Genomic DNA, 22050 nt, shown 5'->3' on the forward strand with positions numbered 1-22050 from the left:
GGGTGACTGGGTGACGGGCACTGAGGGGGGCACTTGACGGGATGAGCACTGGGTGTTATTCTGTATGTTGGCAAATTGAACACCAATAAAAAATAAATTTATTATTAAAAAAAAAGAAAAGAAAAGTTAGGGACAGTCAGTTAAGCATCTGCCTTTGCTCAGATCATGATCTCAGGGTCCAGGGATCGAGCTCTGGGCTTCCTGCCCACAGAAAGTCTGCTTCTCCCTCTCCCTCTGTGCTTTCTCTCTCTCTCTCTCTCTCTCTCTCTCTCTCGGTAAACAAATAAAATCTTAAAAAAAAAAAGAAAATGTAATTTTTAGTGTACTATTTAGGCAACATAAAGGTAATTTAGGATAAACCCTACCAAATATGGGTAAAACATCTATTGAAAACATTTTAAACTTTATAATATTATCAATTCATTCTTTACATACACATTTTAAAGATTCTTCAATGAAATATTTCACAATACAAAAAGTTAAAAATTATGTTTATAAAAACATAAAATTACCAAGAGTAAAATTTTCTATTGTAAACTCACCAAAACATACAAGTGAGAAAATCTTATTTGGAAAATAAGCCTATTCGTTTAAAAATGTGTCTGTAAATTGTATCCGTGTGAACATAGAAAAAAGGCTGGAATGATAAAAGAAAAAAAAGAAAAAGAAAAAGAAAGAAAAGTTACGGAATGTACCTTGAGGGCAAAGATCCAGCCGCCTCCATGGTCGGGGCAGGTCAGTGTCCTGTGCGCAGGGCCCCCAGGCTGAGCAGATTTCCGTGGGCCTGGGGGATGTCCACTCGAGTCCCTGTGGGCTCAGAGCAGGTCTGCGGAGGCTCTAGGAGGTAGAACGTTCTGGTTCAGAGAAAATGGGGCCTGGGGACAAAGACCCCGCTGGGGAGGAGGAATTCTCGGCTTGTTGGTGGAATCCCGGGCCGTGGCCTGGACCACACCCACCCCTTTCCTCCACTCCTGCTTCATGGCACTGGCGGGAGTCTGTCTTCCTCAAGTAAGGGTGCATCAAGGTGGCATCTGCACTAGTTCATGCAAGGACAAGACCTTTTCTACCCAAGGAAGCAAAGAACATGGTTTTGCCTCTTTGAGGAACCAGTGCATTTAATGACTCCTCCTGCTAGAAACAAAGGATTGGCTCTGGCCTTGAGATTAAGACCAAATTTTACTGATGGTGACAGGCCAGGGGTATCGGGTATAATGTGACAGCCAACAACCAGTGTTGCTCAGGTGTCCTCGCTGAAGGCCGAGGCCCATGGCCTGGACCCCGGTCTGGGCAGCAGGGAGCAGCCTCCTTTGGGACACGCTGCCCACACGGGCCAGACTGGTCCCCTGCTCTGCGCCTGGTGACCCAGGAGGGACAGAAGGACCTTGGAAAAGTAACGTCGTCATTACTAAGACTCGAAGATCACTTTGCTAGATAAAGGACACTTTTACAAGAATGTCAGATCAGAAATGACATTGTCATCTTCCTGCCAAATTGGTGCACACTTGCTCCAGAGAATACATGAAACCTGGGCTTCACCTGCCGTAGCTTCCCAAACACCTTCATGCCCTGGTGACCTCACGAGCGAGTGGAACAGGAATGACAGCCGGGTTCTCGTGCAGATTGAGTTGAGACAGGACAGGGCTTAGCACATGGTAAGGAATCCACCAGTCGTACATTTTACTGTTTGACGCTTGAGTTTAGTACCGAAGCTCTTGCAAGAGGACCTTGAGGTTGTTGGTCTTAGGTGGTGGTGGGGTTCACTTCCCAAATCACAATCCCTGCAACACTAGTACGTGGATCGTGCATGTGTGAATACACACCTCACTTCTAATGAAGCCATGAGTTTAAATCACGTGTGTATGGGTAAGTTCTTCCAGTTTATAATTTCACATCTCATTGTCATACTTTAGATTTGGTTTTCTGGTCTTTTTTTCTAATTTTATATATCTCTGTTGTGACTTTGTTATGCTTTTATTTTTACTCTTTTTTTAATGCTTTTCCATTTTGTGTTTTTATTATGATCCTAATGCATTAACTCCTGGGAGCTCCAGCTGTTCACTCTTCAAACCCCACATTTTGTGATGAAGGCTCCTGAAAGTATTTGAAAGGTATAACCACCACTTTCCATTTGTGCCCGGTTACCGACACCTCCCTCCATCTCCAGGAAGTTCTAACCAGGGGAGAGGACTCTAGGTAACTAGATCTCCTTAGGGCTCCTCACAGATATCATATTAACTTCCCCCAACAGATCATGCTGGCTTCCTGGTCCTCAAGCTCATGTGCTGGCCCCATTTGAGAGGACAGGGGAACAGCAGCTTCCTGGCGTGTATAGGAGACCTTCTTGGGGACGGGTCACCCTGAGGATGTCCAGCGGCCTGTGGGTGTTGTCTCGTCTGGTAATATGACTTTCACCTTGTTGGTGGGCTGAGAAGGAGCCTCTGGGGACAGGCCTGGCTCCTGGGGGAGGGGGGGGATGTGAACGTGGAGCGCTGTCTTCCTAACTGACTTCACTCTTTCTTGCTGTGATCCCAGCAGAGTCACGAGAGCTCCCATGCAAGGTTCTTATGATGACAGCGTGCAGTGCTGTTGTAGCCACAGTATGTTCTAGTTCCTTCTCCTCTGCACAAATCTGGGTACCCATGTTTTCTATTTTCTACACACAAAAGATGTATTTGATTTTTTTCCCATTGTTTTAGAAACATTGCCTTTCCCCTTTACCAGCTCCTTCTACTTGTGGTGTTATTCTTGTTGCATTTGATTGCTTTGGAACACAAAGTATTTTGGTTCAATTTGTCCCCACTTTGTATTTGCTTAATATTCTTATCACTTTACCTCCTTGACCACCTGATGGCGTTCGGTCTTGGTTTCTTAAAAGAATAGGTTTTTATCTTTCTAAGTTTGACAACGGTGTGATGGTTTTTATTTTCTCCCCCTAGACCATTGAACGTAATTTTATGTGAAACAGTAAATTTATCAGTACGAAATTGGGAATTAGAAATGTAAATCTGAATCAAAGTTTTGCCTCCTTAGGTCAGACCTATCAGCAGAGACAAAGTGTTTTATTTTTTTCTCTTCCTTCAGCCTCCTTGAACCGTATTGAAATCGTCTTTGCCATTTGCTAAAGAAAAAAAAATCATTATTTAAATACCAGGCAGTCAGTCTAATGGATTTTAGTGCATCCAACAAATGCAGGGGTTTGGCCTCCTGCTGTGGCAGGGCCACCATCCGCCTGGTGCAATGGCCATGCTGGTCCACGCGAGGGCACCACACACCAGCATTTCGGGGCATGCAGTGTTCTCAGCAGAGGTCGGATTAGAGTTGCTCTTCCAATTGTCTCAGTTGGTCTGTTTGCTTCTCCGGGTGCTTTCACTGATATATTCAAGAAACATACAAAGTGATAAAAGGCAAACAGGATGCTACAATAACAATAATCTCCTTTACATACGCTGAAAAATGATTTGCCGTCCAAAAGGGATCTGATGAAGTCCATGATCTCTGTGCCAAGTGTGTGCACACGTGCATGCATGTGTGTGCCCACATACGGAACCTGTGAGGAAAGGAAGCAGGCTGGCATTTCTGCAGGGCCTGACTTGCGGCTGGTCTGCTGGCCTCTGAAACCTTTTCTGTAACAGGGACGAGCAGATCCAAAATCACACTGCGCTGTTAGAGCAAAACCATGACATTTCTGCTTGTCAACAACATATATCCTGATGCAATTACTTATACAAGTGTGCCCTTGCTTCTCTGATGAGGAAGTTTGAATCATGTTCTCTGGAATTCCAGGCCTGCCTCCCCCACTCCCTTCCTCCCTAGCTGCCTTCACCACACCCCCAAGTAGGTATCTGAGGCACCTGACACAACGACTTGCCATCAGCATCCTTCGGGAGTATGTATCCACACCTACAAGAGAGCAGCCCATTCCCTCTTGTCCTGTGTCCCCATCAGCCTGGCCTCTTCCTGTGATGAGAAGGTGGGTGCATCTGACACATCTACATAATCACCTTTCTGATCCTTCACCTGCCACGACAGCACCTCCCTCTGTTCTCCTTCCACACCCCCATGAGGAAGGGGCTTCTGCAGCCAGGATCCAACATCTACAAACATTCCGCCAAGATTTTCTCTTCTTGCTTCACTTTGCACTTTTCCTGTTCATTTTCATTTTCACATCCAAAGAGAAAGTCTCATTAATTCTAAATTCCCGTTCCTTGATGTGTGCCACAACTGCTGTATTAGACTCAGTCCTTGCCCCTGTCCCCTCTGCCCCCCACTTCGACTGCTGGTCCCGCTGTGTAACTGGTGTCCTACTTCCAGCTTGGACATATTCATACCATCCACACTCTCCTCTTCACTGGATGAGAGCAGGCTTTCTAAACTGCACTTATGGTGATCTCCCTCACCTGGTTCCAGTCGTACGGTGGGTATAGGCTCCGAAAACCTCCCATTGAATGCACGAAACAGAGCTCAATATTGTTTACACTTTTTCATTTTAAATTCCTGGCTCAAGTGAGTAAATGCAATAAATTGGACAAGTAACAACTAGAGCCTTGTGTTTACCTTGCAAGACAGGAAAGGTACTTGCCATACAGGCCTATATGAGGTGGGCATGAAGCCCAGAGCAGGCAAGGAGCTGAGGTCTCTGAGCAGAACAGAGCACTAATGCCCAGGCAGATGCGTGAGCCCCACCCCCCACCCCCCCGGCCTGTGAACAGGAGGAACCAAAGGATAAGCCTGGTCCTTAATGGGCACAGAATCTGATTTTATGCCCCCTGCTTGTCGGTATCCCAGGGAAAGAGATTAACACAAAAATTGGTCCTAAGATAGTAATGTCTCTGCAGTACACCAGAAAAATACATGCAGTTATGTTGTGGGAGACTGTTGGATGACCCTGATGGTATATTACAGTTTAAACAAAAGAAGGGAAAAAGAAATCTGAAAAAAGAAAATAGCTCACAATAAAAATTGATAAACGCACAAAGAACAATATATTGTGATAAAAAAGTCAGTCAATTCAATAAAGATTCCATTGACAGAAAGTAAAAGACAAAAAATTGAATAGATACTTAAAACAAGTTTATTTGAAATTAGAGACATAAATGGTAATAAAGAAACTATAACAAAATAGTTAACTCTAAGGAAAACAAATGGGCAGATTTGAAAAAAAAATTCTATAAATAAAAATAGGATCACTGATTCTATTTGGTGAATGTGTAAGAAGCAGAAGAATAGGTGAATAAGAGGATAGTTTGAAGAAATGACCTGGAAGTGGGCACTGCAGCAGTGATGAAGACGGGACGCTCAGATCTCCCCCTGGGAAGCACAGTGGAATGAAGCCCCACCTGCTGCCCCTGTGGGCCATCGCTGCATTTGTAGGTGGCCATCCTTCTCTCAGTCTGCCTTTCAAAGCAGCTGAGCTGGGTGAGGGCAGTGAGGCAGGCCCCCTCCTGGGAGAAACAGACTGGCCCTCTTCCTATCCAGTCTTTTCCTCTTCTTCCTCCTCTCACGGGATCCAGACATGTGTTGGTTCTGAAGACTCCCCACCTCACCTTCCAATACATCTCTTGCAACATCCCATCCCCCATTTCAATTCTTTATGGATATATTTCCACTATGTTACTGAACATAGTATTAATACTTGCTTTAGAGTCTTAGTCTGGGTCAGTTCCCACTGACTGTCTTTTTCTTGAGATTGGGTCATATTATCCTGTTTCCTTGAAGGTTGTATAAATTTGGATTCCTTCTTGACATTGTGAATATTATTTTGTTCAGACTCTGGATTTTGTTATATTCCCCTAAAGAGTGTTCTGTGGTTGTTACAGCATACTAACTTGGTTGGAATCAAAGTGCAAGCTCTGTCTCTGGATGGCAGCTCAGATTTTGTCCTTAGCTGGCCTGCCTGTATCGGTCTTATATATGCATGCTCCAGACATATTAGCACAGATTTTACGAATGCTCTCCTTCCTAGGATTTCTACTCAATTTTCCCCATATCTATGGATGCCCTACATTTTAACTTCTGGCTTTTCAGGATGACAAAGACTGCAGACTATCTATTGGACTTTTAGCTATCTCACATGCTTTCTGGGGCCTGGCCTCAGACTAGAAGCTGTGAAGATAGAAAATCAATTCTCTACAAAGTACCTTTTTTTTCCGAGTGATGATTCCTCTCAAAAACCTGCCCACTCTTGGCCATGTGATAAACTATAAGGATGGGAAACCCATCCTATGCCTGTAGAGTGCTGGAGCCATCTTCCATTGGCTCACAAGAACCAATTGCCAAATATTCTGAAATTTTCCAATTGATTGTAAAGTCATTTACAGTTTGAAATCAGACATGGTGGGAATTAACACCATGATAACTGACAAATTATCAAGCACCTCTCTCTTTAGCGGAGGGGAGGGTGGTGGAGAGACCAATTTACAGCTACATTGATGTTCAACACCACTTGTCATTTTTTTTTTCCTTCAAAGATTGACTTACCTCTAGAATATCCCTGGTTTTGATCGCTGTCCACTTCCCCTACTTAGTTGCTCTGTGTTTGTGTGTGTGTGTTGTGTGGTAGCAGCAGTTCTACAAAGAGAGCTTATTGCTGCTACATGAGAGAAGATGGGTCTGTAGGAACATGTTCAACCATTGGCATGAGTAAAAGCCCTTTGATTTTGAATGAAGAGCTTCCCTGTTTCTTCTTTCTGGGCTCAATTTGAGATTCCCCATTTCTATAAATATCTGTTCTAATTTCCATCAACAGCTCTACCCACTTCTGAGATGTTAATTTTTGGTCTTTTTTTTAAGATTTTATTTATTCATGAGAGACAGAGAGAGGCAGAGACATAGGCAGACGGAGGGGAAGCAGGCTTCCTGCAAGGATCCCGATGTGGGACTCAATCCCAGGGCTCTGGGATCATGCCCTGAGCCAAAGAAGATGCTCAACCACTGAGCCACTCAGGGGTCCCTAATTTTTGGTCTGATCAATAGCAGTGCTCACAGAGAGCTTTCCAACATCCACTTGTGAGGGTTTTTTTTTAAATAATATATTTAATCATTTAGAAAACTGAAATACATGTATGGCCATAGAAAGATAAGGAAGTTCCTCACATGTTCTCCATATAAATAGCTCACTGATTAACAGAAACATGGTTTTCCAGACCCAGAGGCTGTCCATGAGACTCTTATGTTTTGGTCATGAAGACTGAGCTTAACTCCTAGTAGTGAACATTCATTTTCATTTATTCATAAAACATGAATTACTTGGATAGGCAACAATCAAGTAAAGCAGCACATTTTGAACTATTACAATACCTCTTGTGCTCTAAAATGAGGGAATAATGTGATGTAATGCCATAGGAGAGAAAGTCACTAGAGACTGTATTTATGAAAAGTACAGCCATGCAAGCAATATTGGAGCTGATACCTATGGATGAAAATAACTTAATTACAAACGAGCTGATGAATTAAGAAATAAATATTTTGACATAAAGAAACCTATGATGAGATTCCCTAGGATGGGACAGAGTGTTTTGGCATCTCAAAATAAGAGAAAGAAGTCCATGTGGATGGAGTTTAATACTCCAGTTAAGGGTGATATCGAGGTGGTCAGGGGCAGAAGCAGGAGGTGAGTTGTGGAGAGCAGACCAAACTAGGAACTCTGGGTTTTAGAGATATTGGGATGGAAGGACATTGAAAGCTTATAGTCAGGGGTAATCTGATATAATTTATGAGATAAACAGATAGCCCTTCCCCCTGAATTGCCAAGGGTTAAAGAGGACTCTTGGACAGTAGAGTAATCAAGGGCTGTGTGGTTGCGTGAGGGGAGACATTCTGGGCAGCAGAATGTGTGGGGCAACAGAGATGGACTATATCACTAGAAACAGTGCTCCAGGATGACATGGGAACGAAATCTCTAAAATCACCTCAGGTAGAAGATAAACTGCTTGCTGTGAATACATAGAAGGAACAAATAGGTGCAAGAAGGAGAGCTGTTCCACAACAACCCCATGATTCCCACCTGAATCTACAAGGTCTGATGATGGGTTGGAGGAAGGGGGATGACAGAGCGTGGTGACATGGAAACAAGGCCTGTGAGGGGATGTGGCTGGAGAAGAACAGCACAGAGATGTGCAGGTGAGACATTTTGATGGGAGAGTTCAAACAGGTGAGTAACTATACATGGCCTGGGGGCTGTGCAGCATGCTCTGGGTTGGGGAGGAATGTGGAGTCAGCAGCCTGCAAGTGAGATCGAAAGCCATGAGGAGTGCACAAAACCCCACCCCCTGCAATGGTTCTGCTGATTTAATGTGTATTTCTGGGCATTTCCTCTTCCTTATCCCATCTTGTAATTCAGCAGGTATAGTGGACTGATTGGTGGCTCTGAAGATATGCACAGTCTTAATCATTGAGATAAGGAGACAATAAGCCCCCTCTTCAGTCCCCAGGCCATGCAGTTTGCTAAGACAGCCCGGGGAAATGAGCACGGTGGGTGCTGAGTAGGATCCGGAAATCTTCATTTTAAACCAAAATACTAGGTGGTCCTGGTTTGTAGATCACATTTGGGAAATTTGGACCCAGGATGATGCTGTGATGGGAATTTGAGGAGCATCAGAATCACAGACTTAGAAGGGAAGAGTGTCCGGGTGCTGGGGGAGGCACACAATGAGCCGGGAGAAAAAGAGTGTTTGGCTTCTGAGTTGTTTTCGTCTGGCTGCACCACATAATTGCACCTCAGAAAACGGTCCAGAAGTGATTAGATTTGCATAATGTTTTTCAGCTCTTCAAGCTTTATGCCTCTGTCTCAGTTTGTAACTAAACATTCCCAGCAGGTGGAAATGCTCCTTGGAACGAAACCCAGGATGATCTTCAGAAGGCTAACGTGGTGCATTCCTGTGCTGGCAAAGGAAGAAGGAAAAGCTGCACGAGCTGAAGTTCAGGCCACTGAGTCCCTTGGTCCCTCACTGCCCACCATGACTCCAAGCTCCTTTTAAGCCTGGAACATGCTCTTTATCCCAGCTGGGTGCATTCCTTTCCTTTCTTCAAAGGATTTCTTGGCATTCTAACCACCAATCTGAAATTCTGCTTCATAAAATATCTACCACAATCTCACCTTCTCATCTTCCACATATATGGACCTGCAAACAGGACTCGTCCAGAACGTATATGCTGGGACCTTAAGTAAATCCCAAAGCAAGCCAGAGAGCAGCTGATGAAAACGTGACCCCAGGTTTACGACAAACACAAAATGTTAAGGCTCTTGGATTTGATGTGTCTATTTTGACACTGCTGGAGACTGCAATGTTCTATTCTAGAATTTTCCCTTGACCTAAACAAGACTGTGTTGGAATTTGCCTTCCCATTGCTTCTTGAAATACGTCATCATTGGTTTGGAAAAATGTGGTGTTCCAGTTTCCACTGGAAAAACTCATACCTTAAAATCAATGGTTTTAATAAAGATCTTTCTTGGGGAGTAGCCCCAGGAAAAGAAAGAGAAGAGAGTGAATTGATTTTTCTGAGCTTCCACTATGTTTAAGCTATTTTTTTAAAGCTTTATTGGAAGCATAACTGATGCACAAACATTGCATCCATTTAGATGGGTTTGGACACATGCACACACCCGCAATACCCTCACCACAATCGAGTTTCTGAGCATATCCATCACCTCCATAAAGGTCCTTTTGTTCTCTTGCAGTATTTTTGTTTGCTTGTGTGTGCATGTCTGTGTTAAGAACACTTAATATGAGGCATAGAGTCTTGGCATATTTCAAAGTGCACAGTATGGTATGAAAAATAGGCATTTTGTTAGAACTCTAGAACTTATTCATCTTGTATAACAGAAACTTTACACCCAGAAAAACTACTGTCCTCTCCCCCCTCAGCCCTGCCAACCACCATTCTATTCTCTGCTTCTGAGTTTGACTGTTCTAGATTTCTCACCTAAGTGCTATAGTATTTGTCCTTCTGTGATTGGCTTATTCCACCCAGTGGGAATGTAAAATGGTATAGCCCCTTTGGAAAACAATATGGAGGCTCCTCAAAAAATTAAAAATAGCACTATCACATGATCTAGCAATCCCACTGAGTATATATCTAAAAGAACTGAATAAGAATCCCAAAGAGGTGTCTATACTCCCATATTCATCTCAAGCATTCATAATAGCTGAGACATGGAAACAATCTTAATTAATGCCACCCATGGATGAATGGAGAAGGGAGTTGTGGTATATCCGTGGAGTGGATGGTGGCCAGGAAAAAGTTAAGATGCTTGTAGCTGTGTGGTTGTATGAACTGCCTGCTTTTCAGAAGGTTCTTGCAGGAGATCTCACCGGCTTCCTTAAAAATTCCAAATGAATCCCCCTCAAATATCTAGAAGCCAATACACACAAAATTAATGAAACCAACCAACCAACCAACCCTCCATCACTGGCTTCAGCAGAAGCTCTAAGTGCCCAGGGTCTCATTCGCTTTCTGTCTTTGGAAGAAAATGGCCTGGTAAAAAGCCCCAAGAACCATGATCCTTCTTCGGCCACTTGTTTGGTGGTCAGTGTCTGGGGTACCCTTCCTTCTCGTTCAGGTCATGTGTAAAACTTTTTCTTCACTCCAGGGAGATTCTCCTTCCCAGAGAACAGGAAAATCACTATCCCTGCTGCAGTGTGTCTCGGAGAAGCTAGCTCAGCTTTCTGCAAACCCACACATTTTGGCAATGATTGCCTTTTGATCCACTAACTTTGGGAAGAGTGGCATGTGATAATCCTTCCAACCATATCTGGTGCCCATGTATCAGAGGTGTGCCCCTAGCACAAGAAAGCGTGTTCCTACTCTCACAGACAGAACCTTTCTGGTTAACCAGCCCCTGGTAAGCTCCTCCTGCTCAACCTTAGAGAGCGCACGAGCCTGTGTCCATAGTTCTCCCGATAGGGGGTGCTCAGGTGACTTTGGAGGCTCTGGTTTGCCTGTAGGTTGATTCCCATGTGCACATAACAGGGTCATGGATTCTCTGCATTGCAGTAACAGTGACAGACTCCCACACACTCATGCGCCTCTAAAATCCTCACCTTCTATTTCCACCTGCCTTCCCTATGAGTTGGCTCCTCCACTTGGTAATCGTTTTCTCAGTTTCCCATGACCATGTATTACACTATATTCTGACTACACTTAAATAGGGTTTTTTATTTCCCACTTTGAAACTCAAGTGCAGAAGGCTCATTGGACAGTACCCGAGGAGGGCTCACCATCATCTTCGTCGGCACAGCTGCTCAGTTTAACGTTGCCTAACTGATCTCAGAGTAACACTGTGGAGTCCCCAGCACCATTTCTGTCATTCGATTTCTCCACGTGTGACAACTTCGGTGTGTTTAGTATGGCTGCTCCCTCTGTCTCTGTGTGGTTCTACCTTACAGAGAGAGCTTCCATCATCCTCATTGTCCTGTAGGCATCACGCTGTTTTCCCATCTTTGTCATTCAACAGCATCTTTTAAAAAATCAGCGTCATCCAGTGTGTGTCTACCCCAGGGCAGTGTGTACCCCATGCAACTGAATTTAATGCCTTTCTAGTATTTAAAAGGTACTTTACAATATGCAAACTCCACTTAGGATTATTCCTGCCCTTACCTCTGAACTTCTCAGGGGCCCAGAGAAGTGGGCAGTGAGCCCCTCGTGTCTGCAGCTGCGTGGCTGGATCTCCTTGGGGGCTGCTGAACCACTTGTCCGCTTGAGCCACAGCACCTTCTGAACATCGCTGGGCAGGGCTTGTTTCCTCACATTCTCACCAATGCTTCCCCTTCCCCGTCTCTCTCATTTGGCCATTCTGGTGGGAAAAAAGAAGTCTCAACCTCAATTTCTCAGTGGGACTGGATAAGGCCCACATGCTCAGTAGCTGCTCAGTTTCACTTCTGTGATTTTCATATTCAGATCTGTCTTGGACAGACGAGCCCTGCTGGTGTTGGAGTGTGGCCATCAGTTATGAGAGATTCTGATAACTTCTTGATTTTATACAGAATCTTCCCACTGTCAATTACCTCTCAATTTTCTTAATGTCCTCTTTCAATGGAAAGAAATCCTTAATGTTGGTTTATCAATTATTCTAACTTTTGTTTTGTCCTTGGCATCTTATTTAAGAAGTCTACTTCAAATCCACAAGGATATTCTTAGAGTTCTTCTTTATTTCCTTTACAATTCTGAGCTTTCACAGTTAGGGCTTTCATCCCTGTGACATTCATCAAACATGGAATAAGATAGAATTCAACTTTTTCTCTTAGTGAGCTGAACCAGTTTTCCTAACACTATCCACTAAAGATCGCACTTTTCTCACTAGTTATTAGGGCTTCCTTGGAAAAAGTAGCTTCTGCTTTGTGTCATAAATTTGGTAAAGTTAAAAAAAAAAAACAACTTAAAAAATGAGTGGGAAATATCAGGGAGGGAGAAAGAACAACATGAGAGACTCCTAACTCTAGGAAATGAACTAGGAGTGGTGGAAGGGGAGGTGGGCGGGGGGTGGGGGTGACTGGATGATGGGCACTGAGGGGGGCACTTGATGGGATGAGCACTGGGTGTTATTCTATATGTTGGCAAATTGAACACCAATAAAAAATAAATTTATATCTATATATATAAAAAAATTAAGCCTACACTGGTGCTGCTTTTGCAAACTCCACTTATGGCACCTGTTGTCCTACTGAGCAGGACACTCTTCCTTATGTCCTGGGATCTAGCCTCTCCAGTGGCCCCAGGCTTCTCGTAGCTCTCACACCTGCCTCTTTCCTGCTCTATGTCCATCTCTGCAGTATCTCGGGGCTATGTTTAGGGGGACCCAGCAACTAGTGTGAGTTTGCTATTGTGTTGGGAGCTGGGAGGTAATAATATCTGGGTGCATATTTTTTGATAGTCAATTTTCCTTCTTTTTCTCTTGATATTCTTCCTAAGGGTCTACTGTAGAATTTAGGATTCCTGGAACACCTGAGTGGCTCAGGTGGTTAAGCATCTATCTTTGGTTCAGGTCATGATCTCAGGGTCCTGGGATCGAGCCTCACATTGGGTTTGCCACTCTGTAGGGAATCTGCTCTGCCTCTCCCTCCGCCCCTCTTTCCCCATTTGTTCTCTGTCTCTCCATCTCTTTCTCCCAAATATATAAATAAAATCTCTTTAAAAATCGAATTTGGGATTCTCAACATCCAACTGTGCCTGATGTTTGAAGGTGGCAACAATATGGAGTTCTTTACTCCAAAAGTAGTCATTGGATTCCCACTCTGAGGAGCCATACACTTGGTTCTGGAAGTCAGCCATGAAGAAGACCAAAATGCTCATAGATTTTTTTCTTTTTACCTTCCTAGTAAAAAAGTGCTGTTCACAAATAAGCAAGCAAATAAGCAGTAGGATGGTTATAGTTCATGGTCAGTGAGAGGAGGAAGTAGGGATGAACCCTGGGATGGGAAAAGGTTTGCTGCTCTGCAGAAGGTATCATTGACCGAGACAAGAAAGAGCTGTCTTGGGAAGAGCAGGATGAAAGGGTCTGGGGGGACCCTGGAGTGAGCTTAGTTGGAGGAGCCACTAGCATGGAGGGCAGTTGGTGAGGATGAGGGCTACCATGTAGAGCAGCAGATAGGCCCCCACGGATTTGATGCTATACCAAGGATTTAGATTTTATTCTAAAATGATTCTATGTACATGAAGATGAAAGGATGTGACAATGACAGGAGTAAGAAGTCTTGTCAATATTATGAGAAAAACAACCAAATTTTATGTGAAGTTTTGACTACTTTGGATTACTTCTTTTTTTGCAATACTTCACTATGGAACCCTTGATATAACACAAAATACAAAATATTGTTAATATCTCTCTCATATATAATTATTTGTTTTATCCACATTTCCTTCAATCTGTATGCCCAGGAATTACTTTTCCTTTAGAAGACATTTTTCAATTGCAACAAAAATAAAATGCACACATAGTCTTATTGGGACATGTTATACTCAGCTAAGAGGGACCTTGGGAATCATCAGAGCCATTTGCTCCAATCTTTATGTTTTGATGAGTAGTCACTTCTGTTGTGGTTGACAACACAGAAAGAATATTGAAGAAAGTGAAGATTGGCAGAGTTTTTAAATTTATCCCCATCTGCGTTACACATAAGAACATTGAATCCATCCTGTAGGAAATTATTTTCGAGGTTATATAGCTCAGAGTAAGGATGCTCCAGGCTCTGTGATCTCAATTTCCGGAATGGCTATCTCCTGCACTAACACAGGGTAACTGAGCAGGCTTATGTCACGTGCCTTGAACAGGAGGCCTTCCAGGGATATATTCCACTGCGGGTCCCTCTTCAGCATTTTTACAGTTGGTTGATAACGACCCCCAAATGCAGATGTGCATCAAAGCCTCTTAAGAAAAATGGGATTTTCTTTGAAAAAGACTTAGTAGAAAAATGCATAAATATTTATGCAACAGAAAGGAATGAATTGTAAGGCACGCGCACACACGCAGATGTTGCTTTGCTAAGGGGGAAATTGGGGGAAGTTTTTATGTGGAAGGAGAAAGGCCTGACAGTGTTGGACATGTTTATTCGAACTGCAGCTAATGAGCAACATATGCTCCATATTTCTGGGGCAAATGTCTGTATCATAGGAATTATTTATCAACTTGTCCCCATGGGCTGTGATGAGATGGAAAGCAGGAAGTGCTGGGGCTCACACCGCCAGCAGATGGACAGGCTGGGGCTTCTTGGATGGAGTGAGCCCCACATGACAAGCATCCATGACCAAGAGACCACTTGTGCACTGCCTCCATGGAAGATTTAGGACCCCGCTTACATGACTGTACATGGCTTTTGAAATTATTTTTTCTGATGTTCAGAAGGGGAAAAAAAGTATTTCTCATGTTTCTTCCCACCTACTGGTCCATAATGTTTAGGGAACTTGCTGAGAAAATTCTCAGTAAGAAGAGATTTACATAGACCCTGTCAATACAGAAATAGGCACATTATATATTAAATACATATTACATAATATTTTATTCCTTTCCAAAGTCCATTTTCATGTCAGATCTCCAAAGCTCCTTGTTGGATTCAGATCAGGCAGGTGGAGATGGACAGGATTCATGTGCAGGTAGTGGCCAGCTGCCTCCAAACCCTCACCAGTGAGTAGAATACAAAGAGGCTCTCAGCAGGTGGAGGGATGTGGTGGTGGGGGGGATGTGGCCTGTTCACTTACACCTGTTTCTTCCCATGCACTTGATGGGGACAGTGCAGAACAAGAACAAGCTATTGCACCTGAGGGACATCCTGTGAAGGAAGCGTCTAGAAGGACGATGCTGACCACCAGCATGGTGCCTGCCTACTACAACCTCCATGGCCTCCAGGTCTCTTTTTCAGTACTAGTGCACAACTAGAAAAAATAGGTATCTTTAGTGACATGCCGTGACACTGCTTTTGTGTATGCTGTCCTTTTCACGACATGTCCCTCATCAGCCATAATTACCTCCAGGGTTATCTGAATCAGACTGAGAGGTGCCCTCCCGTCAGCCCTGGGGGTTCAGATGCACAATGGGGACAATTAACTATGGTGTCACTTTCTGGCATGTGCACAGCTTCCACATTTTGACCTTGCTTCTCTGCAGCTTAATGTAAAGATTTTCTTTTTCTTATGGGGACAAGTGGGCCAGTCTATGACATTTACATAGCTCTGTCATTACAAATCAAATGCATGTACAATATGAGAAAAATGCCCAAGTGTGGTTTCCATTGCCTCAGGGAAGTTCTGAGTCAGAGGCGGTGAAACTTCCGTCAGCAGAATGTACTGTGCACCCTTCCTACCCCTCAGACCTCCAGACGGCTACACTGGGACACTCAGCATGTCTGAAATGCCTGCATACTGTGTGGATTTTCATAGCTGTAAATTATAGAACTTTGTTTTATTTTAGATTTACAGAAGAACTGAGAAAACAGTGCAGGAAGTCCCATAAGCCCCTGCATCAGTTTCTCCTGTTCACATCTTTCCTTAGAATGGTACCTCTGTTACAATTAATGAACCAACATTGATTTGATACTATTCTGGTTTCCTTGTTTCCCCTAATGTCCAACGTCCATCCCAAGGTCCCCTCCAGGATCCTACAGCAGTTAGTGACCATATCTCCTGCCTTTCCTATCCACTGTGACCATTTTAGACAACTGGAATAATGGCTTTCAAGTATGGAGGTCAGTCACAAGGCTGCAAGTCAACTATTCTTTAAACTTGCTACTGAAAGTGGAATTCTGAGATTCCACACACAAAAATAAGTCAAAATACTACCTGCCTTTGTTTTGTTGTAAAATAAAGACGTATATAATCCATATTATGACTACATGAGTCTCAGGGGAGTGATTACTTCTCCAAGGACGGGTGGGGGGGTGGCTCTCAGCTTTGCTCTCTTTGTGTCTTAGTCTCTCATGCTTGCTCTTCCTGTCTTTTACAGACACACACACAGACACACAGACACCCACGTACACACACACAGACATGCACACAGACACGCATGGACACACACACACAGATATGTACACAGACATGCATGGACATGCACACAGACACACACACACAGACTCCACAATGCTTGCTCCTTCTCCCTCTCACCTCCCTCTTGCTAATATGTTCACATCACAGAAAATGCACATCCTCACAATATCTTTACCTAAAGTATGATCTCCTAATTCAGAACTGGCTGCTGTAGCCAAACTCTTAAAATCCTGCGAGCTTTCGTTTCTTCAGCTCAAAAATACGGCAGACTGGAGGGCCGGCCTTGGGAGGTATTGTGAGAACTGGCTCACAGCCGGGGCAGAGCCTCAGGGGTGTAGCCTCTGGCTCCCCCATCCAGAGGTAATCACATTCACACAGTCTCCTGTTACTGCTCAGCTGGGCAAACGCCTCGAGCCATAGACAATGTCACTGTCTCCTTTAAGTGAGAATGAGCTTGGCTCCTTGTACACTAGGCTCTGTAAAGTGAGCTTACTTCTGGCCTAATGTCTGCAGTCTTTAATGTGAGGCCAAGGCTTTCTGTGGACAATGAGACAGGCAACAGGCCATCCAGACTTCCTCAGGGCCCTAAAACTCCCTGTCCAGTGAGCCCTTTGCTTGCCTTGGTTTCTCCACAGTGATCCGCACACTCTGGGCCTCTCCCATATCTGTCCTTTCTGTCACCGATGGGTTCCTGGGCAGTGGATCTCTGCAGTCTGCTTCCTGAACATCCTTGGGCCTCCTCTCTGCTCTGATCTTGCTCTTCCTGGATGTCTCTGTTTCATCTCTTCCTAAATCCAGTGGGATCCTAAAATCCCTAGACTGGGCTACACAGCGGAAGACGCCAGACGCTCACCAGCTGGGTTGAAAATCTGTTCCTCCCCCTACCTCCCCCATTTCTACTCATCCAATCTGTTCCTCTCCTTCCAGCACTTGCCTGGAACAAAGGTAAGCCTGGGCTTGACAATCATTTGCTTCCTCTGACTCCAGACAGAGGGCATGCCATTGGGTGACCCCCACCTTTACCTGGGACGGAGTTCACCCAGAACCCGAGGCTCGCTTACTTCCTTACCAACATCCATCCCACTGGGACGGCCTCCGTTTCCACATGTCCGATGGCATCCGTTCAGAGTTCTCAGGGACAGTTGGTCTCGGCAGACATTCCCGCTGAGCGCAGCTCCATGCACGGTACTCTGTGGTGTCTGCGGTGCAGAATGGGTGCTGCACTCAGCCCGGCCCACGCTCAGGGAGGTTGGTCGCCAGCCTCCCCACACCGCAGAACACAGCGAGGCCCCTGTCATCACCAGGTCAGGCTAATCTACCAGATGGGGTTTCATGGAAGGATGATGCCTCCCGGTCTCCTCACTGGGAGAGGCAGTGGTCCTCACTCCAACTTCCCTGGAGTCCCCGGTGGATGGGCAGCAGAGAACCCCCTTGGGACATGGAGGGCCTCCTTCTCTGTCCTTCCTTCTTCTGTCCTGTGACGTAGCACCCAGAGGCGGTTCTAACCCACTGATTCACAGATGGACTTAAGGAGTTTGCAGAGGGCCAGCTGCAGCCCTGTGCTCTGACCTCGTGGAGCTCGTGGCTTGCTGGGGACATGCTGGGTCCCATCTGCCCCTCCAGATCCTACCTGTCAGGCTCTCTGAAGGACAACAGGGACTTCAAGCATCCCAGAACATCCCATGGGACCACAGCCTTTCCTGAGTGGAAAGCTTCCCAGACTATACCTCTCCCAGTTGAACTCGATTATTTATCGTCTGCAAATTCCCCATCTGTGGCATTGAGGTGGTTTTGCTTTTAAATTTCAAGGTTTTTTTTCCCCAGAATCTCCCTCTCAGAAGGGTAAAATGTAGAGCAACGTCTATTCCAGAAGAATTCGTGGTTATGAAGAGACCCTCTAGGTGCATGAATATGCTCATTAAGTGTTTGCTTTGTTGTGCAGAAAGAGGGGTGATGGTTTGCTGAGCAGTGGTTTTAAAAGCATTCACTGGGCATCTACTCTGTGCTGAAATGGGTAAGACAGAAAAACTGCCAACAAAGAGTTTACCATGTAGAAGGGGATCCGGCCTTCAGGCAGGCAATTGTCACATGCACACTTACTGTGCTCTAAGCCAGAAGTGACACGCAAGGTGCCAAGGACCCAAGGCAGACAGGACGCAAAGTGAGATGGATGGATGAGTGTTGTACCACCAGATGGGGCACCGTGGTGGCCAGGGCCTCACACAAACCTCCATCATGCTGGCATGTGACCTCACACTCACCGTTTTTATAGTCCATGGGGATGTGGTCCAGAGTAGTCATGCCTCTTCTCTACATGGTAAAGCAGATGCCCACCCTGACACTTCTGTCTGCAAGGTTCACCCAGAGATCAAGGGCAAGAGATCAGAGACGGTGATAAATGGGAATATAAGGCCCTTTATCCCTCCCCAGCCCAGGAGGGGAATGCCTGTGCCAGAGAGGATGCCTGCTGCCATGCACGCTGTGCCCCAGAGGCCATGTGCACATGGGAGAGGAGGCCAGGGACTCCCAGGGATTGGTGCCTGTGATTTCCAGGAAGACCAGTAGGACAGAAGCTCACTTGAGCTACAGAGTCCCAACTCTTTTCATAGGGCAGCTGCAAAGAGCAGTTGGATTCAGGCAAGACTGAGCTGGGCTGGTTTGCCCTCTGGGCCAGAACCCCTGCCAGTCCTGGAGCATGAATTAGAGGACGTAGAGAATACAGGGCACCTGCCCTGAGACACAGAACTTGTTGGGTGGAGAAAACAAGTGAAACAAAACTCCTCAATTCTTTCAAGGAGGCACTTCTGGAACCTCTTTGGAGGAATAAGAAATATTTTATTCTTGTTCCATAAGAAGCTGCTGATCTTCTCTGTGGAATGAATGGGTGAGCATATCCTTCCCACCCACAGTGGGAATGAAGTCACCTGACAGCCTGGCCTAGAAGGGCTTCTGTGCCGGGTATTACGGTTCACTAAAGATTATATTTTCAGCAAACGTAGGCTTCAAATAAGAATTAAGACCCTGCAAAACCACTAGAAGGCCTGGAGAAGCAGAATGTATGGCTTCACGGCTGGCTGTGAACTTAGGAGGAAGACAGGTGTCTCCGGGTCAGCCTTCGAAACGCGTGCAGGTGCCCCTCACCAGCAGATCCCAACAAGGTCCCTCCTGCTGGCAAGGAACTTGGGTCGATGTCCAAGGAGGTACAAGGTACAGCAGCCCTGCTCTACCAGTCCTGCCAGAGGGAGAAGCCCTGATGCCCTGAGGCTTCACTCATATTTAATGAAGTACCTTCTCTGTCTCTAGAATAGTGCCAGACTCGTGAGAATAAAGAACATAGTCACAAATCATTTTCAGTAGGGCTTGCTTCTCTTGTGGAACCCTGGTTGAGAAAGGATCCTCAAGGAACTAGTGGTTCAAAACATGCCACTTGCCAATAAAGATTATCTAGCACAGTCTACCGCTTAAAATGTCATGAAATCATCCTTCAGAAAGTGTGTCTTGAGGCTGGACCATGGGTAAAGTCATTTACTGGGTAGGTAAGAAATATGACTAGCTGTATTGTGCCTCACAAACTTACAGATGTATATGTGCATATATGTTCATTTTATACCCACACACAATACACGTGATTTGCAGGATTCATATTTATATGCAATCATTAGTAGATATAAAAGAACACTATGGAATATGGAAATTTCCATAATATGGAAACTCTGAAAGCAGTAGATCTGAGGACAGCCTGGAGGGAGGTGTCAAGGGAATGGCCTCCAGGAGGGTCTAAGGACACAGTGTGGAGGAGAAGGTGGAGGAAGGCAGGACTTTCAAAGCAGGCTCAAGTCAGGGAATGAAGTCACTTCACAAACAGTCTTTTCTGGAGGAAACCAAAAGACCGACCACACTCAGGAAAGTGTTCTATTTCTCCAAAAACCAGAAACATGGCAGTTTGGTCTCGGTACTGGAGGGCACAGAGTGTAAGTGCTACCAAACTGTGACTCTCCAGTTAGGGGTCTAAGAAGAGAGTCCCACACCGAGGAGGAGGAGGAGGAGGAGAGTGCTGGCAGGAGACTGGGATCCACATCCTGTGTTCCCACCGAACAGTTCACTGCACCTGCTGATTGAGAAAACTGGAGTCTGCTCCCGCCAGAACTGGTTCTGCTGTGCTGACAGGTGCGTCACTGGGGAGGAGGCTGGGACGCGGGGAGCTCGGCCCCCTTCACCCCTGCGTGGTCAGTCCAGCCAACGGCCAATCACGGTGAATGGGCCTGGAACACAGGACATTTTACTTACCTGCAGCGGGGACAGTCCTTACCTCCCCTGGGCAATGTGGGGCAACTGCTAATAAGTGCTTCCTGCGCCGCATCTCACGTAGTCCTCACAACAGATCAGAAGGATGGAGTGCCTGGCTCTTGCCTCCGCTCTGCAGGGGAGAGGAGATGGGGGCTTACAGAAGGGACGTGCCTCATCCAGGATCACAGGGCCGCAAGTTTGGAAGTCACAATTGGAACCGGGGGTCTGCTTCCAGAGCACAGGCACTGAGCCTCTGTGTGTGATGCCCACCTCCCAAGGGCGGGACGTCTCCAGGGAGATACCAAGGGGGATCCCGTGGACACTGAGAACCTCTCCAATGCGCTGGTGTTCACAGGACACAGGACAGGGACGTTTGCAAACGAGGTGCGAGGGTGATACAGGAGCCACGTTCACCCCTTAGCTACCCCACAGCGGCGTGGCCGACCTCACCTGGTCAATACACAGGTGTTTGCACCACTTTCTTCCCTTTCTGGCTTAGGAATGCCTTTCCCCTGCCTCCGCCTGTCCTACAGCCAGCTACGGTCCCATCATCAAATCTAACATCTCAGGGTCCACGCGTCTTTTACCTCTTTCTTTCCTCCTGGACTCCTGGCTGTTTCTCAGACACTCCAAGACCCTTGCAGTATTTCACCTTGGGCTCCTCTCTGCTTGGCTTGACAAGCCCCATGTCACCTTCTCAGGAGGGTCTTCTCTGACCACACAAAGATAGTGCCTACTGAGTCATTCAACATCCCTTCTATGCTATTTTGTCCATCTTCATGGAGCATATGGTTCCAAGAAATTTTATTGTCTTCCTATGTCTTTTGGTAGGTGCCCAACATCAACAGTGGAGATGTCAAATCCATGAGAAAATGTTCGCTGTCCCCAGAAAGCCAGGTCCCAACATATTCGGTAGATGGTTCTGAATAGACCAACAAATGTCATTTTACCTGCCAGTTTTGTCTAAATAACATTTTGAAAACTTTTTTATCCTTATAAGCCATCTTTGACGTTATTTTTCAGAATGGAGGAATTTCTTCACGTCCTGTGGTTTCGACTTCGTCAGCTCAGGGAAGATTGTGGCCACCCTGGGCAGACCCAGCCCTGGGGACGGCCTAATCTGCCGGGCTTCCTCCTGCCGAACCCCTGCCTTTGAGGCAGGCAGCTGGAGAAAGCCGATGAGCACATTTTCCTAACGTCTTCCCTATTCTTTCGTTTCACAATCAGGCAGGGCTTTGCTTTCAATTACTAAAGAGCCAAGGATCATTTTTCAACCTCAAAAATAAAGACAAC

At 45.6% G+C, this 22050-nt stretch overlaps 1 long non-coding RNA gene across 2 annotated transcripts; it reads right to left on the minus strand.

Moving 5' to 3' along the window:
- Positions 1-644: 644 nt before the first annotated feature.
- LOC119870669 lies at positions 645-17930 on the minus strand. Of its 2 annotated transcripts, none has more exons than XR_005353105.1 (3): positions 17540-17930; positions 11596-11791; positions 645-837 (listed from the first exon to the last, which is right to left on the minus strand). It is a non-coding gene; the product is annotated as an uncharacterized LOC119870669 (long non-coding RNA). The 2 variants fall into 2 exon arrangements; XR_005353104.1 differs by lacking the exon at positions 645-837 and adding an exon at positions 5186-8879.
- Between the last annotated feature and the right edge of the window lie 4120 nt (positions 17931-22050).

This window comes from Canis lupus, chromosome 1 (genome assembly GCF_011100685.1).
Source record: "Canis lupus familiaris isolate Mischka breed German Shepherd chromosome 1, alternate assembly UU_Cfam_GSD_1.0, whole genome shotgun sequence".
Lineage (NCBI taxonomy): Eukaryota > Metazoa > Chordata > Mammalia > Carnivora > Canidae > Canis > Canis lupus.